Consider the following 12,166-nt stretch of genomic DNA (forward strand, 5'->3'; position numbering starts at 1 on the left):
GAGGCGGGAATACGATAAAAAGGCAGGTGATAATGTTTACCAGCACGTTTACCTAACCAGCAAAGTACGGGAGTACCGGAACACATTTGCCAGAATTACCGGCCCCAGTATCAACGCATCTGGAATTACCTATGTCGGTATTACTGGCACCAAAAATACCAGCAGGGCCTGAAAACTACAGCAGCAATACAGGGACAATGGTATCACCAGAACATCCTGAGAATGGATTTGCCACTAATACCTGATGATATTTGCTGGTGTTACCGGTAAAAGCTAGGCAGAGATACCTCCACCTGAGAGCAGGCGGTAAATGCATTCAGGTGTGGGAAATTCACCCTGCAAGAGTACAACAAGGACGCACCTTACTCAAACAGTTCCCTACACCACCAAGATGCCACTGATTGCAGTCAGCATAACATGCAGCTGTTTCAGGCCTACATTGAGCTGCAGGGGCTGGGGGACCACCAGGAGGCACAGGAGATGAGAAGGAGGATTTTGGGGAGGAGACGCTACGCAAGGCGTGTGTCCATAGCCTGTGTAAGGGTCACACCATAGACCCTCACTGACACTCACTGACACTCAAATCCTTACCCTGTACTGCTTTGACAGGGAGAGCATTGCATATCTCCTCAACCTGATATAGGAAGAAATAGGCATCAGGATCAGCATCTGGGCAGCTATTCCACCGCTGGTAAAGCTTGTGTCGGTCCTGCACTTCCTTGCCACTGGCACGTTCTAGCACACGGTGAGACAGATGCATGGCGTTTTGCAGCCTGCATTCTCCAAACTGCTCGGTCAGGTGCTGGACGCACTCCTGCGGCATGTGGGACAACACATTGCACTCCCCATTCTATGCCACTGCACACATGCCTAATGTGGTGGCGGCCCTGGATTGCGTGCATGTTGAGCTGGTGGCACCGCAGGCCTCGGAGGAAGTCTACGGGAACTGGAAGCAGCTCTATTCACTTAATGTCCATGCCACCTGTGATGCCGTTCTCACAATCTACAACTGCTGTGTCCGGTTCCCTGTATCAACCCATGATGCCATGGTCTTTTTGTGCAGTACGCTGCTAGCGTGCATGGAGGGGCATAGAGACCAATGGACCTGGATTTTGGGTGAGTACATGTTCCATCACACTAACATTATTGTACAAGTGGCCTCCTCAGAGGTATCCTTCCTTTCCTCTCCTTCCCCCAGAAGCCCACTGTCTCCAGAGCCCTGGTTCTCTCGAAGCTGGACTACTGTAACAGCCTCTATCTAAATCTTCCTGCCTCTACTCTCCGCCCTTGGCAACTCATCAAGAACAGGACTGCGAGACTTGTCCTTGGCCTCAAGCCCAGGGACCGTATCTCTCCAGGACTGAAATCGCTACACTGGCTCCCAGTGGCCGCGAGGATTAAGTTCAAAACCCTCTGCATTGTCCACAAGGCCTTCTGGGGCCTTGGGCCAAAATACCTTCAATTCTCTCTTCCTAAATATCTTCCTTCTCGAGCTCTTCGCTCATCCACCTCCAACTACATCAGGGTCAGCTGCTTCTCCAAGCAACGAGCTGGGGGTAGATCTCTCTCCGCAGCAGGGGCCTCCCTCTGGAACAGCCTTCCTGCCTCCCTGAAACTTGAGGAGAACCATCTCCGGTTCCGGAAGCACCTCAAAACCTTCCTCTTTGCCTCCGCTTTCTCTCACTCTCTCCCCTGCTAAAATCACTGAACCTGTACTGAATCTACAACTGACCACTCACCGATCTCGGTCCTTGGCCCTGCCACTCTTCCCTGCACTGCCTACCTGCACTACGGGACTGTCTCTGTATCCTACAGCCCCTTCTCCCGGCACTTACCTTGCACTTGCCACCAGCTGGCCCTATTATTTATCTTGTATTCTACTACCCATGTACTGCACTCTCCTTGCACTTGCCACCAGCTGGCCCTATTACTTATCTTGTATTCTACTAACCATATACTGCACTTCCCCTCTCCCCTTCCCCTTGCACTTTTTCCCAGTCCCCTTACCCTTGCACTTGCGCGATCTGAATGACACCTGGCCTATTAGGATCGTTGTCTGTTCTCCCCTTGTTCCCCCCCTGCCTCGTCGCGCATTGAAACACTTGTGTATAGGCGCGTTACAAATGCCATATCATATCATAACATATCATATCATATCATATCATATCATATCATGCAGTGTGGGGGGGGTCACCCACAAATAGAGATTGCATGCCCTAACAAAGCCACATCCATGCAGGACCGACCCCATCTCTCCCCCTGCCCCCAACACATGACAAGCTGCAACCCACTAGAGTAGGACATGACTCATGATGAAGCAGTGAATGACCAAGTTATGCTCCCCCAACAGGCCAGCCACACACACTGCACTACAGGTACCAGAATGCAACATCACACATCTCACTTCATGCATGGTCTACAAGGGTGGGAGGCTGGCCACCAAGGGGCACCCAAAGTATGTCCAGGGTGTGCCCAAAGAGCCATGGAAGAAGCGTGACGATGACAGATGGCAACATACCCAATGGCCAAGCATTATCGTCTATGGAAAGTCAAACTACACATTACAAAATACACACAAGGAGAGTAGTTTCTACTACAGCATACTGAAAGTCTGAACAGCCTGCCCAGCCCCAGACACACTTGTTGCGAGCTGAGGTGGGTGGGGACCAACCATGGTTTGGGAACTAACAACACCAATTGAGGTCATGAAGTGTCTGTCATGTCAAGGCCTGAAGAACACTGCCAGACAAGTAATGACATCCTGATAAACTGCAACTGAGGGATATGGCACTGGCATTTGACATGTCATGTAACCAGGGCAACATGTATTTGAATCCATCAGCTGATCCACACAGATGACCCCCATCAGGAACCATGCATGGGAGCAATGCACAGCCCCAAACCACCCAACATGGCATGCTGCCTGTCAATCACCGACCATGGAAGCTACGGGTGTCAGCTATGAGCTGTGTGTAAGATGTCCCATGACAGATCGAATGTCCCCCTGAGTAGTTGACTCCACATGCAAGGACCGGACTGAGAAAACGTCTAGTGTGATAACACATGGGACATGCATATACAGACTGTCTATTGAGATGCTGCTTTTGCAGGCAACGCATCCACAGCTCACCATGATTGACACCTGTGCCTCTTTCCTTAGCAGGTGACTCAGGATGCCCACAGCTTACATGGCTGATGACTCCTCTGAGGAATCCCCTGATGCCACACGAGGTGGCATACAACCAAATCCATGTCAGGACCAGGCTGTCAATTGAGTGCGCCTTCGACCTGTGGAAGGCCTGCTTCCAATGTCTACACCAGACTGGGGTTACATTCAATTACAGGCTGGACAAGGTGGGACAGAAAGTGCTGGCACAACATATGCATGTGCTGCAACATTCCCCTGCCCCCTGATGTGGACATCCCAGCCCCTGAGGAGAATGACTCGGTGGCTACGGGTGGCACACATGCAACACTGAACGTGCAGAGGCCAGACTCGGGTGACTGGCTCATCAGGAACTCATTGACCACTTCTTTGGATGAGGCCACCAAATTTCACTACCCTTGCACCTTTGTGAAATGAATTTTGACTGCGCACATTAAATACTTTCACTCAATAAGGAATTTCCCCACATTGATAAAAGTGATTTTATTTTTTTATCTAACAACCTGCAGAACACCCTTCCCACACACCCATCCCCAGAACACTCTCCCCACACACCCACTCAGAACACCCTCCCTACAGACACACACTCAGAACACCCTAACCACACACCAACCCTCAAATCCACCCCCGCAGTGTGAAGGTGTCATTTCCTTGGCCTCCTGAACTACCTGGTGGTGAGGTGGTGCAGTGTAGGGCTTCTTGGGGTGCTTGGGAGAGAGTGCTCAGTGGGTGTACAGACCCCAGGGCAGGAATGTATTGGAGGGTCAACTGAATTGCCTGGTTCAGCGACTCTGCTGAGGCCGAGGTCTAATCATGCACCCTTTGTCCCAGTGTCACCATGGCAGCGGCGGTAGCATGGCCCACTGAGTACACAGTCTGCCGAGTACATCCCAGCAGGCAGTCCTGCATCGCCTGCATTTCCGTCAGCTGCTTGCCCGCACAAGTGTGTATGTCTGCCGCCTTTTGATGTTATCCAGCCTTGCTTGTATTGCGCACAAGTTGGACTCAAGTAGTGGAGGTGGGCTGTGCGGACTTTGTGGCTGGACTGGGCTGAAGCAAGGTGTTGTGTCACCCTCATACTCCTCCTCCTCCAGCCCTTCAGTGGAAGGAATGTGGGCCCTGCCAAAAAAGTGCCAGGGACTGTACTCCATGTGATGGGCATACTGGCGTTCTAAAGCAAGGGGGCACACCGGTCACTGGCATGGGTGCTGTGTCACCCTCAGGGCTTCATGGCATTTCCACAGCAGTGGGAGGTGATGGTGGTGGTGGGCTGGCAACCCAGCCATGATGCTTGCTCCTGCTGGTGGGTGGTTTGGCCTGTGCAGAGGTGGGGGTAGTTTAAGTGGCTGTGGTAGAGGGTCTGGCCTCTTCGCTGTCCGTGGACAGTGTACCTGTTAGAAATGTAATGACATGTTGTTAGACATTTAGCAGACATGTCTGTGGCCTTGCATTACACTCATGCCACATTGTGTGGGTTCCAAAGTTAAACATTTCAGCTGGGTCGCTTGGGTGCTATTGCTCTGATGGGTGCCCATGCAGGTATGTGGTGGTAGTGGTGGTGCCTGCTGAGTGTGTACACTGTGCATGCATGTGACTGTTGGCCTGCCAAGATGGGTTTTTGTCGTCGGTGTGGTGGGCTATCACTTTCAGATGTGGACGATCTTGGCAAACATGTGTGCTTGTCATGTGTTATGTTATGCTATGTTAAAGGATTTTTATACCGTGCACTATCACCACTGCGTGGTTCCTTGGTGCTCTGGCAGATCTGTAAAGCAAAAGGTTGAGGTTTGGGGGGATAAAATATTCAGAATGAGTGGGAGAAAGAGCAAGTGAGCTGTGATGTGCTGTTGGCAGCCTCAGCGCGGTTTACACTGTTCGCTGAGCGTGCTGTGAATTTTTGGTCGGTAGCTGTCATGTGCTGTTGTGCGAGGCTATGTGCGGTTTGTTTAGTTTTAGAGGTGTCTGCTGAGGGATGAGTTTTTTTTAGTTGGATTGGTTAGTGACAATACTATATTGTACCCCCTCTGTTTTCTCCGCCTGAGGCACATATCCATGCCAGTGTTGTACATTGTGGGGTGCTATAATTCCCCCTCCCTTTTTTTTTTGCACAGGTGGGGATCTTTAAAAGGGCTCTTTTGTGGTGATACCTACTCCATCCCGTGTTTAGCCTAATGGATGTGTACATTACTTTTCCTCCGGTGTATCCTGGTGTGCCACAACCATCGCCTTCATGGGCCCCTTGAGGAGAGGGGCATCTCTTCCCTGTGCCCTTGAGATTCCTGGGCCTCCTGGTCTAACTGTTTGGTTGCCACTCTTTCCCCATTAATTCCGATGCCCTCTGTCTGTGGTTCCACTAGGCCGTTCCCATCTCTCGCCATTGTTTCTGGCAGGGCCCTCTATGGGAGCGGCTGCACCTAGGTCTCCCTCCGATTCAGAGGCCTGCCTACATCCCTGCACTTTGCTGTGTTCTGGCCTAGTCCCCCCTTTTTCGATTTTGTTCATTAAGTGGGGCGTGGGTGTTGCTCTTTCGTTTTTGTCCCATTCTGAACTGAAGGGTCAGGTTTTTAGAAGTTTTCTGAATTTTAGATGGTCCTTCATGGTTCATATTTCTCTGGATGAGGGAGGTCCAAAGTTTAGCGGCTAGGCAAGAGAAGGCTGATCCGCAATGTTTTTTTCTGGTTTCCTTTGTATGAATTCTGCTCCTTGGCTGTGGATTGCTCTGTGTGTTATGCACATTGTTTTGAATGTAATTCATTTTTTGACTGGCAGCCAATGTAGCATCTTCAGCGCTGGAGTGATGTGGTCCCTTCGTGAGAGTTTGAGGAGAAGTCTGGCAGCTGAGTTCTGTATTTGTTCCAGTACCTACAGTAAATAATTGGGCATTCCGAGGTATAGGCTTGTTAGGGTAATTTCTGGGGCCGGCAGAGCCATGCCAAAGGTCAGCGGACTCCCAGCTCACGGAGGGCCCTAATCCCCTCCCTGGTCCCAAGATGTCGAGGTCCACACAAGGAGCAAAGGTTTACTGTGGTTTATTATACAAACGCACAGGGGTCATATGCTGAACAAAATTCAGGCACATCTCTCCACCGTCTGGCTCGCAGGCCATTGTTGTATACTCATGATGTAACAACCTTCGTCACTTAGCACGACTCCCTCCTACACCTATCGAGGCCCAGGATTGGCCCCTGACTAGTAGGTCCAGTATAGGACCCTATACAAGAGGATTATGAGTGAACAGCACTGTGTCAGGTGGTATACTTGGATCATCCCCCAAAGTTGCTACTCTAGAAAATGTACAGTGAGATAGCCTGGTAATTGGTTGGCAGCCCTCGCCATCTACCCCCAAAACCCTGTGTCCTGATTGATCAGGCTGCGGGGCCCCAAATCTGGGAAAAACATTGTTCCCAGCCCACGAGACACCTGTTCTCAGTGCATGTCTACTATGTTTCAGTAATTGCAACTATGTGTCTGCAGATTACAATAGTGTGAAGATGACTAAATGCCATGAGAGCGCTCCATTCCCATTGTGAAAGGCGTATGGAGGTAACAATTATGTTGCAAGTCGCTGTGCAGCCATAGGGCCGTTGCTTGTTCTCAGTCTCTGCTTCTTGGTCTGTTCACGGCACGGCTGGGTCATGTTATCGGAGACCGCTCTTGCATGTTCATTTGCCTCGAATGAGTGTGTATTTACAGGGAATACTTGTTGCTGCCATCGATGTCCTCTTGGCTTAAGACATGGAATGTCGCTTTACGACATGGTGTCCTTGGCAGTCTGCTGCTTACGCTGAAGGTTATTCTGTTAGCACAGCATCTTACAGTTTGGGGTTTGTTTGCGATCACTGCGGCCTACTGAATTCTCCTAAGGCCTGCTCTAGCTACCATTATAGTGTCGTCATAATGTCCATAGGTTAGTGAGAGCTTTATGGTTGGTCAGGTCCCTTGGGTGCTCCTGTCCTTCCATAGGGTAAGTTGCATATAAGCATCTGCAAGCGTATACACAAGCTCTTCTTTGCATCTTGCGTTTCTGCAGTGCTGTAGTGAGCCTAATGAAAAAATAATAAAAGTGCGATAGTGTATGTGTCACAGTCCCGTATCTCCCGAACTGTACTTGTTCTTCGTGTTGATTGGTGGGTGTGGGTATGTGTCAGTTGCACGGATTGCACATGTGATTTGTGTCTAATGGAGCTATGTCGTTGGGATGTTTCTAACGACCTGCATCATGCCGGCTTTAGTACAATGCATTTGGTCAAGTCGGTCCATGCGGTTCTCTCGAGCTCTGTCTTGTGCCTCTTTGTCCATTCTGGGCAGAGTTCGTATTAGGGCAAGATAGGGCGGTAGTTGTCCCTGTCTGGAGCAGTAGAGATTGGCATAAGTTTGTATGATCAGTGGCCATGTTGCTGCTGGTGCTTCTCCCGGTTAGGGGGTCGTCCAGGACTGAGGATCTGCTCGAATTTTCCCTCTTCAGTGCCCTCTCTGGTCGACTTATTGACCACAACATCATTGTACCTGCCATCTGTCATGAGCACTGCTCCCGAGAAGCCAAGTCAAGCCCAGCATCCCTGGAAGCAGGCTCACGACCCTCGTCCCCGGCTCCAGCAAACCCCTATTTGGGCCCTTTGGACCATGTCCTGGCGCCTCTGGCGCCAGGCTCATAAGGAACCTCAGTCCCGGCGCCAGGGGCGCCGGGCTCATAATTCTTGCAAAGGTGCTTGGGTGGACCTACCTGTAGCAGACCATGCTGCATACTCACCTTTGCAAATGCTGGCAAGATGAAGTCCCCAGCCTTCTGCTGGGAGGAACTATTCCCTGAACTGGGACTACTTTCTTACCTGGGTGGGGCTGGTGCCACTCCTTAGCTCTGGAACACAGGAACTCTTTTACCTGGGCGAGGCTGAGGAAGAAGACACCCAATCACTCCAACACTATTTAAACCACACCCGATTGGGAAAACGTGCTTCGCGTTATTCTGCATCTGCAGCAGGACGCTCACTGAGTCAGCTCCAGCATTCCAGTGACATCTCCAGCTTCAGCTCAGCAACCTGTGGAAGAAAGACACGAGAACTATACTTACCATCCAGGAATCCAGACACCGGCAGAACCTGCAAGCAAAAGAAACATAAGGTTAGCAAGTTGCAACACGTTCGCAGCCGCGCTCGCTTACCTGATCCATCTGTGCTTTCACGGATTCTTCGCGGCCTTCTCTTCAGCAGCCTAACGGCACCTGTAAAGACAAAGAACATTGTTAAGTAGGAATCGGGTGAAGGCGGCCGCATTTACTTTTCTTACCTGCTTTTGTGCGCGTATTACGATCTCTTCAACCGCAGCAGCCCGGCACCTGAAAACAAGAAAATACATTATTTAAGTGCCATTAAAGACTGCAAGAAAGCCTAACACTTACGTGTTTCCCCACGTGCATCCGTGACTGGGAAAACGCCCGCAAGGTCCCGACACCTGCAAATAAGAAAAGAACATTGTTAGAGGTGCTATAATAAGGTCACAGATCATTATTCTCACGTACTTCGCACGTGCAACGGCAACGGACGAACAACGCCCGCAACATCTCAAGACCTGAAAACAGAAAACAAGGGACATTATTGAGGTGTCATTGAAATTCCCATACCTACGTACAACCGCACGTGTCGCGCTCTCAGCGACCACGCCCTCAGCATCCAGGCACCTGAAAAAGACAATGCAAAGACTTCATTAAAGGTGCCCATCTCTTCAAGACTATAAACTCTTTATACCTACTGGCATCCGCTCGTGCAGTAACGGCGGCATCACCTTTTGGCATCTCAGCACCTGTGCCACTTCTAAGGCCACAAAAGACTTTGAGGACCTCCAGTGACGTAACTGGAACCCACGCACCCCTGCATAAGTCGCAGGATGGAGAGCCCAACATTTATACGCCTAAGGTGAGCGCTCACCAGGACATTGGACTTTCGGAGAGTTGGCGATTAGTGAGGAGGAAGTCCAGCCAAACGGTCATTAACCCTTTTTTCTTCCGCCTGCAGAAACCCTACCCTGCAAGCCAGACGGTCAATAAGAGGAAGCCCAGTCCAGAGAGTCATCCGAGCTCTACGCTTCTCAATTGAAGAGACTATAACAGTTCAGCCGGGACCAGCGCCTCCATGGGAATCAGGTGAGCGTTACACCATCATCCATCAAACGCCACACTTTTGTTATTCCACCCAAGTGTCCGTAGTGGTTGACGTGATGTTCAAAGGGTCAGTACATGTAGACACAGCCACTTCCAGGCTTGCAATAAACCCACTTCCCTACATACTTCATTGGGTTGCCTGGGCTTTCGAACTTCATTGTAGGAGGGTGTAAGAACGTAGAACGTCTGCCTCTGTTATCTGCTGTCTCAGCCATTCTCTTTCTTTCATTACTTCGTCCATATGTTGGTCATTATCCATTGCCATCAGTAATTTCATCCCCACCGCCTCCTCTGCTTCCTTTTTACACTTAGCCATGCAGAACTTCACACCAAATAGAGATCCACTCCCATCACTAATCCTCCTGTTAGTACCTTCAGGCCATCAGATAACCAGGAAGGCATCCAGGACCAGATGCACGAGAACCAGCTCTTGTCTGTCTTCGTTCCTTTTGACTCTTCTTCCATCTTGGCATGCATTCGTGCCAGCTGCGCTACTGCTTCGGATAGTGTTCTGTTGTCCTCGTCGTTGGCTGGTATAAATGTGCAGCATAAACTTCCTATTTTGGTGCACACTCCTCCTTCTATAGCCGTGAGGAGGTCCAGGACGTATCTGTTCTGTAGTGCCACCAGTCGTATTGCTCTGAGCTCCTCCTTTATTGCATTGAAGCCGTTCACTGTTGAGTTGAATTTGCTCATCAGCTCCCACCTTGTTATCTAGAGCCACTTTGTATTGGCATATGTCGGGAAGCCTGGGTGTATCAGTACTGCGAAGAACATTGCAGTTCTGCTGAATAGTCTGTGTGCTGGTGGTTTCTCGTCCAGTGCAACCTCAGACTGTCCCCCAAAGTAGTTTCCTCTTTTCACCCTGCTTAGGGTTCCTTTCTGAGGTACGTTGTTGCTGTTAGCACCTTGTGTGCCTTTCAGCGGTCTCTTCTTCCTACTGCTGCCTTCGTCCTTTTTGGGGAAATTGTTTATGTTCACATGCGTTTTTGGTACAACCAGTGAGGGTATGTTACATGTGCCAAGGAACATATCCCTCCCCAGTTCGGTGGGAGTTTCTCATTTGCCATGGAACCACAGGACCAATAGTGATCCATCAGCAATGCTGTTCCCATTCCCATTTGTGGTATCTTCTCTATTCTTCTGCAACCTTAGTTCTGTCCTACTTCGTTGGTACCATTGTGCTGGTAACATAGGGCAGGTGTGGTTAAGGGGATTGTTGTGAGTGGTCATCTTCCTTGTCCAGCCAAGTTATCAAGCTTGCCCTATTGGCCCATTCCTTGAATCACTTATTGTTTTCTTCTTGACCTTAGTCACTGCTGCTATCGTTAATGTCAGTGCCTTGCTCCCCACTACTCCATCCTCCCATTCATCCTTCATGTTTTCTTTGCCATACACCAGCACTTGCGGTCGTTTCCAGCAACCGGGCTCTCTGCCAATCTCTTTTGCTCCCCATTTGCATGATAGGAACTGTCGTGTCACTTCTTTTGTTTCACCTTTCTAGGGCATGTAGTGCTTCTGCCTGTTGCCAATAATTGTCCATCATTGGTAGGGACTTGATGAAGATGTTTCTTTTGATCTCCATCTTAATGGTGCTGTCTTCCCTTGGAATATCCCCCGCGTCTGGAACATGGTGAGGTACAGAAGGCATTGTGCTGTTGCAGCTGGCACTTCCATTGCTACACAGGCCCTGGAGGCAACCATGGCATACGCGATCAAGGAGCAGACATAGCAGCTCTCCCTTGTATACCACATGTTGTTAGCTACGTGTACGGTGTCAGTGAGATATGTGTCAAGCCCACTTACATCTGTTCCCACGCTACGCTTACCTCTTCTTAGCTTACGAGCTTCTTCACTGGTACCACCTGACACAGTTGTCCGTGCCGCTTGGGTTGGGGATATGTTAGTATTTGATGGAGACATGCACAGCCATGTAGGTATTCCAAAACACAGTGGCTAGAAGGTCCAATACCAAAAATAACCACACTGTTTTGATGACGATCTTTATTAACAGTCTCATTTTACCTGTCATTTTGCTTATCTTGTAGCTGATGAGATGATAAAGTTGCCCACCTGAAAATCGTGATAAAAGGCCTTATCGTGTTAATATTTGTTAGAGTTTTAAGCTCTGCGCACTAGGTAATCATTTAATGGCCAACAAACATTTCCTCCCATATCTTCAGTACTGCTCTATGTCTAAGTGTCGGTAAAATATGGTGAAGTTGTGGGTATGTTTGTTTTAGATATTCAAGGAATGCGTAGTAATACATTTGGGGCGCCCGTGGTCTAGTGTGGGTGCTCCTCCGTATGGCATGGATATATTGATGATATAATGCCTCAGTGTAGTCACTAGGGGGTAACATCTAATATCCTGTAACCTTATCCTAACCACTTATATATCAACAATCACAGTCGCAACAACCTGAATGTGCGAGGAAAAAAGAGAGAGAGAGAGACATCGGAAACTTACTTTCATTAAGGGTTCTGTACGCAAATGAGAAGATATTGTACACTTCTTCATTCATAATTTCATGGTACTGGGGACAATGTTTGTTTAATCATCAATTTGCAGTAACACAGCAGTGGGGATATCAGGGGATTGTGAATGTCTGATCATTGGATGGCCAGTACTTTCTGCGTTATCAATGGTCAGGAAATCATCACTATCTACAGGGCTTAATTTTGGGGCATCACATCTGCCAGTATTGTCTCTGTAAGCGGTTTGTGGCGGTGTTGGTGCCCTGTGGGACTTTTTATCCTGCAAGTGGTACCAAACTGACTTGCCTTCGAGCTTTATGGCTCTTTCCGCTACTGCTTCTACGGTGTGCGGTCCCGTGAAGCGA

This window comes from Ambystoma mexicanum, chromosome 3q, assembly GCF_040938575.1.
Source record: "Ambystoma mexicanum isolate Mex_15411 chromosome 3q, UKY_AmexF1_1, whole genome shotgun sequence".
Classification (NCBI taxonomy): domain Eukaryota; kingdom Metazoa; phylum Chordata; class Amphibia; order Caudata; family Ambystomatidae; genus Ambystoma; species Ambystoma mexicanum.